A 6,442-nucleotide genomic window follows, 5' to 3' on the forward strand; every position below is an offset into this window, starting at 1 on the left:
CCTGGCGACTCGAGGGAACCCTAGTTGCGCCGCCGGCCGCACCCTTGAGCTTCGCCGTCGCCGGAGGGACGCCGGCGAAGTCCGTGCGTGGCCAAGGAGGGCGGCGGCGGGGCATTCTTCGTCAGACGAGGCCAGTCCTCGAGTCAGTGGGGCGCGTCCCGCAGCGGTCTCCTCTTCGCGCGGCGGCGCCTCCCTCTCCGGTTGGCTATCCTGTCCCCGGAGGCGTCCTCTCCCCGGCTACTAGCGCGTGCTCGACGGATCTGGCCTCCGACGGCATCCTCTTCCCGGCTACTAGTGCGTGCTCAATGGATCTGGCTGGGGGCCGCGGCGGAGGCATCCCATGAGTGCGTGCGTGGCGTGCTGGCCGTGCGTAGCCATGCGTGGGTGCCCTCTTCTTGGGCGCGTGCACACGGGCCAGCCATGGCCATGCGCGGTGCGCCTACCGCAGATGGGTTTTTCGTCGTTGGTGTTGCAGGTGGCCCCGTTCTGGATCCACACGGGGCTGCAACCGTTTTGCTCGGGGTGGTGTGGTTCTTCTCGTCTTCGATGTGGCGGCCTGCACATGGTGGAATTCGCCCTTGCCGCTGCGGTCCCAGTTGGCTTCGAACCTGCGTTTTCCAGGGTCCAGCTCGCTGGAGTTCCTCCCGTAGCGGGTTTGGCCCCGGTTCTCTGGAAGCTGCGCTCTTTCCAGCTTCCTGGGTTCGCTGGTGGTTTGGCGGCTCTGGCTTAGTCGATCCAGGTCTGCATTCTCTGGATCCTGGCTCGTCGACACGCTGGTTGCCGTCGCATCCCGTGTGTTGGTTCCTCTTCATCATGTCGTCGCCTCTCCGACCGTGACGGCCACCCCTTGCCTCGCCCCACCCCCGCCGGGTCCAATGCCTGCGCTTCCGGTGGCTAAGCTCCCATTCCGGTGATGGCGGCTCCAGCTTATGACATATGTTCCTATCTTCGGATCTAGTCCCGACGGCTTTGGGATTGTTCGGACATTGGCTAGGGCGAAATCCCTGCTTCATGCTGGCAGCGGTGACACCTACGGGTGTCGTACCCTTCCTGGAGGCGCTGCCACGGCTTATTCTCCGAGCCTCTCTTCGAGCACGGGGGAAACCCCAGATCCAGTTCCTTGGATCGGACGACGACGGCGTTCCCTTCATGAAAGCGTTGTCTTGCTTGCTTATGCCATGTCTGGTACTAGATTCCGAGTGTTAGGGCATTGTCTTAGTTTGGGTTGTTTTTGTTGGTCTGGGTAGTTTAGCACTGTGTTGTAGCTCCTGTTTAGGCTGAGCATCCCACTTCTCTCTACTTCGGGCACCATGTTCACGCCATCCTTGGTTGTGCCATGCGATGTACCCCCTCTGTATTCTCATTTCAACTCCTTCTATCAATGAAAGATACGCAAACTTTGCGTATTCGCGAAAAGAATGTAGTTACTATGTAAATAATTTCTTTTCCTTTCTGCAATATGGTTGTTACTATGCAAATCATTTGTTTTCCTTGTTGCAATATTGTACTCACTCCGTCCCAAAATAAGTGTCTCAACTTGGGACAGACGGAGTAACAGACTTCATGGTTACCTGTTCAAAATTTGAAGTGTGGGTGTGGCATGCTTTACCTGTCTCAACTTTTGGCGGGCAACGTGCAGCCAGCTGTACCCCTATATATTCTAGGTATAAGATAGCACCACATTATACTCCCTAATATAAGTAGATTGCGTGAATGAGTATGATAAGGACATTCTCTTTTGGTGGTTTTCACAAGGGGTTTTCCCAAAATAAAAACACCTTCTATCATTAGTAATCATACTATTCTTATTAATGAAAAGCGGTGTTATTGTGGTTGCTAAACAATCGTTTGATCAATGTATGGTGAAGGCCTATTCTTTCTGTCTTTCAAGATAAGTTGAGACCCTAGCCTGTAATGTCGTTACACATCCTTTCGTCTTACACACACCGGTCTAGTCATCATTTGTACATCTGTGAAAGTGCCTCCACCTTTTTATCTGGTCCGGCTAGATCATTCTATCGGTGGCCTAGAAGTGAGTTTGGGCAGTTGCAAGCACCCACATCAAGTTATGTAAGGTGTCATGTTCTTGAAATGGAGCAATTATGACTACTCACCATACTCATACAACAGTTAGGTTACTAAATATGTGTTAATCCTTTTAGGTTATCAAATGTAGAATATGTGCTGTTCAATTTTTATTTTCTTATCCAAGAAAAGTTCTCGATGATTTTTCTAAAATTTCACTATGGTCAATATGCACAATAAATTTCTTATGCAAACCCTTTTACGACATCAAGATGCACATGCCACATGTATGACTACTAGTATCACCAAACGTACATGTACACTATATCAACATCGGGTAGGTAGCTTGATGTGACTGAGTGTTGAAGGATTTGGCAAACAAACGATGACAATCATAAACCCCATCATAAAGGCCTATCGTCCCTGGTGTTTCATATATTTTTGTTTAGTGTTTGTTGAGAGATGCTGAGGTTGGTTGTGAGATTGAGTGATGAGCCCAACTTTATAACATTATGTATGCGGATGAACTCGCCGAAGGTGAGGGTGCGGTAGCGTCTGGGGTTTCCTTCGCTGATGAACTCCTCCGCCTACTCGTACATACGTAACGAAATACCGGTGACAAATTAATCAAGAAAAGATGCTTGGTGTGGCGTGGTTAAATTGGTCTGACCTGGAAGAAACTGAGCTCCTTGCCGGCGTCAAGGACGGCACGGCGGACCTCGTCGCGGCCGAGGGAGAGGTCGATGACAAGAAGAGAGACGCCGGGCGGCGGGACGAGCAGTTCGTGGGACAGGGCTGAGGAGACCAGCTTCTCGATGGGAATAGCAAGGCAACAGGAACGAACTGGAGTAGGATAGCTGTTTGCACTGCCTGGCATGCTTTTTATAGGCGTGGAGATGGGCCACGGAGAGGTTTTAGCCGTGTCAGCAATTTGCTCCGCATAGGGGTGGATGTAAAGTTCGAAGCTCCACGAGCTTAACGAGCAGTCGTTTGATAGGCTCGTTCAGCTCGTGCTTATTTTTTTATTTTATTTTTGCGAGGGAGCTCATGCTTATTTATTAATGAACTGAGATAATATTTATTTTTAGTTTGTGAAACTAACTGGCTTAACAATGCGAACAAATGTCTCAAGAGTAGCCCATTAAGCTCACTAATAATGTTTTTGTAGACCCGCTCAACTAATCAGAAGTGGCCAGGCCAACTCAACAACGCTCTTGTTGCATCACCCCAGTCTTATATTTTTCGTTGCACCGTGAAAAGATATTATTCGTTGCACCGTGGAAAGATATTAGGTGAGTTGCGATCACAAGACACACATGTTGTGCTATTTATACCTGTTGAATAACTAGATTGAGCTCAAAACATAACACGTATTCATCCTCTCAGGGATAGCATATATATATATAAGAGAGTACATATGTGAGAGAGAGAGAAGATACAACACACGCACACACGCTAACAAACTACTAGCCGATCCTATTTCTGTGGATGGATAGGAGAGGCTGACTCGTGCATGGCCCATGCAAGGGCGGTAGCGCATGGAACACGTGCATGACCAGCTCATCTGGCGCAAGACCAGCTCGGCTGGTTAATCTCAGTCTAAGAGCCCCCTGCAGTCTCAACGTGGGCTTGCCGAACATTGAGACTGGACCGGAATTGAGTGAAAGTAGCAGTAGGTAGGCCCTTCGTGAAGATGTCCGCGTACTGAGAGGTTGTCGGGGCGTGAAGTACACGAACTTCCCCAGAGAAACCTTGTCCCGCACAAAATGAATGTCGATCTCAATGTATTTCGTGCGTCGATGCTGCACTGGATTAGCGGACAGGTACACAGCAGAGACATTATCACAATACACCACCGTGGACTTGGCGATAGGCTGATGGAGCTCCTGCAACAACTGGCGTAACCAAGCGGTCTTTGCAACGACGTGGGCAACGGCCCGGTACTCTGCCTCAGCGCTCGACCTGGAAACAGTAAACTGTCGTTTTGACGACCAAGATATCAAATTATCCCCAAGAAAAACACAAAAACCAGAAGTGGAGCGTCGTGTGTCGGGGCAGCCGGCCCAGTCTACGTCGGAGTATGCTAAGGGTGATGTGGAGGCCGAGGTCCAGGGTGCCCTTGAGATAATGAATGATGCGTTTGACGAGGTTATAATGGGAGGACCGTGGGGCATGCATGAAGAGGCAGGCCTGCTGAACGGCATAGGACAGGTCAGGACGAGTGAAAGTCATGTATTGGAGAGCGCCGGTTAAGCTACGGTAAAGGGTAGGGTTCTCTAGGAGATCACAGTCAGAGATGGATAGTTTGGCGCCAGAGTCAATGGGGGTGCGAATGGGATGACAGTCAGCCATGCCGGCACGCTCAATGATGTCTAAAGCATACTATCGCTGTGAGAGGTGTAGCCCGTTGGAGGAGCGAGCGACGGCAATGCCAAGGAAATGAGAGAGAGGACCAAGGTCAGTCATAGAGAACTCCCCGCGGAGAAGAGAGATGATGTAGTTGAGAAAAGTGGTCGAGGATGCCGTGAGAATAATATCGTCGATGTAAAGAAGAAGATAGGTCGTGTGGTTTGTGGATTTGTAAATAAAAAGTGATGTGTCGCATTTGGAGGCGACGAATCCCATGGACGCGGCGAACGGGACGAAGCGAGTGAACCACGCACGTGGAGCCTACCTAAGGCCGTAGAGAGATTTCTGAAGGAGACAGACGTGGGAGGGTGCGACGGGGTCTTTAAACCCAAGGGGCTGCTGGCAGTAGACAGTCTCAGTAAGATGGCCATGGAGGAAAGCGTTCTTGACATCTAACTGGTGGATGGGCCAGGAGTGAGACGTAGCGAGAGAGAGAGAGAACAACATGAATAGTGCTAGGTTTGACCACGGGAGAAAAGGTCTCGTCGTATCCCTCGGTCTGAGAAAACTCACGGACTACCCAACGCGCCTTATAACGAGCGAGTGTACCGTCAGAGTTGTATTTGTGCCAAAAAAATCATTTCCCGCTGATGACGGGAGCACCGGAGGGCCGAGGAACAAGCGACCAAGTCTCATTCTGAAGGAGGGCTTGGTACTCGTCGCTCATGGCACCAGACTAGTGTGGATCAGCGAGGGCGGCGTGGTAGGTACGGGGAAGTGGAGAAGCGCCTCGTAGTTCAGCAAGGAAGTTAAGCCGATGGGAGGGTAAGTGAAAACCAGACTTGGCACGAGTACACATGCCGTGAGGGTTAGCAGATGGTGCAACGGTGATGGCATGCGGGGGAAGAGGTCTAGGGGTAGGAGGACTACCAGAGGAAGTGGACAGAGGGCTACGATCGGTGGAGGAAGATGTCAGAGAGTCGGTCGAAGCCGGCGTCGTGGCAGCATGGACGTCGGACGAAACGGCTGACGTGCCAGTGTTGTCGCCACGCGAAACGACTGGCGCGACAGTGGGTTCGCCGGACAAAACGGCTGTCGTGGCAGCATTTCGACGAGGTGAGGGGGCTGCAGGGGCTGGGGTGTTGGCGACCAACGGGGTGATCGCAGTAACCACGGGGTTCGGGGGTAGGGTAGGGCCATCGTGATGGACTGGATGGTGAAATTCCATCATCGGGGAAGCCGTCGGGGTGCTGGAAAAGGGGAAGACGAACTCATCAAACACAACATGCCGTGATGTGTAGACTTTGTTGGTGGAGCAGTCAAGACAACGGTACCCTTTGTGGTCAGAAGGGTAGCCGATGAAGACATAAGCCACAGAGCGTGCAGCAAGTTTGTGTGGCGGAGTGGCCTCCGTATTGGGATAGCATAAGCATCCGAAGACACGAAGATGAGAATAAGAGGGCGGTGTGCGGTGGAGGACCTCGTGCGGCGTGGTGAGGGATAACTTTTTGGTGGGGCGCAGGTTAAGGAGCAAGGTGGCGGTGTTGAGAGCATCAGCCCAGTAGCGAGGAGGCATCGATGCTTGAAGTAAGAGCGTGCGGACAACGTCGTTAGTCGAACGAATAGCACGCTCAGCTTTACTGTTCTGAGGGGAGGTGTATGGGCAAGAGAATCGCATCACCGTACCAAAGGGGAGAAGGAAGTCGCGGTTTTCGGCAGTGTCAAACTCACGTCCGTTATCACATTGGAGAGTACGGATGGTACGACCAAAGTGTGTGTGGACGAAGGCATGAAAGTGACGAATGATGGCAGGAATGTCAGATTTTTGCTTGAGTGTGAAAGTCCAGCGATAGCATGAGAAATCGTCAATAATGAGAAGGTAATATTTGTTGCCAGAGACACTAGATAAAGGCGCAGTCCAAAGGTCACAATGCAAAAGCTCAATGGACCAGCGGTGGAACTAGTGTAGCTAGAAAATGGTAAATGGACATGTTTTCCGGTATGGCAAGCATGACACAAACGTCCATCTGAAACATGTTTATTACAATGATCTAAATGTTTATTTGAA

General features: G+C 51.1%; 1 pseudogene; it reads right to left on the minus strand.

Annotated features, from left to right (window-relative positions):
• Nucleotides 1–2,902, minus strand: part of LOC119279855 — a 6,920-nt pseudogene extending 4,018 nt beyond the window's left edge.
• Between the last annotated feature and the right edge of the window lie 3,540 nt (nucleotides 2,903–6,442).

This window comes from Triticum dicoccoides, chromosome 3B (assembly GCF_002162155.2).
Source record: "Triticum dicoccoides isolate Atlit2015 ecotype Zavitan chromosome 3B, WEW_v2.0, whole genome shotgun sequence".
NCBI lineage: Eukaryota > Viridiplantae > Streptophyta > Magnoliopsida > Poales > Poaceae > Triticum > Triticum dicoccoides.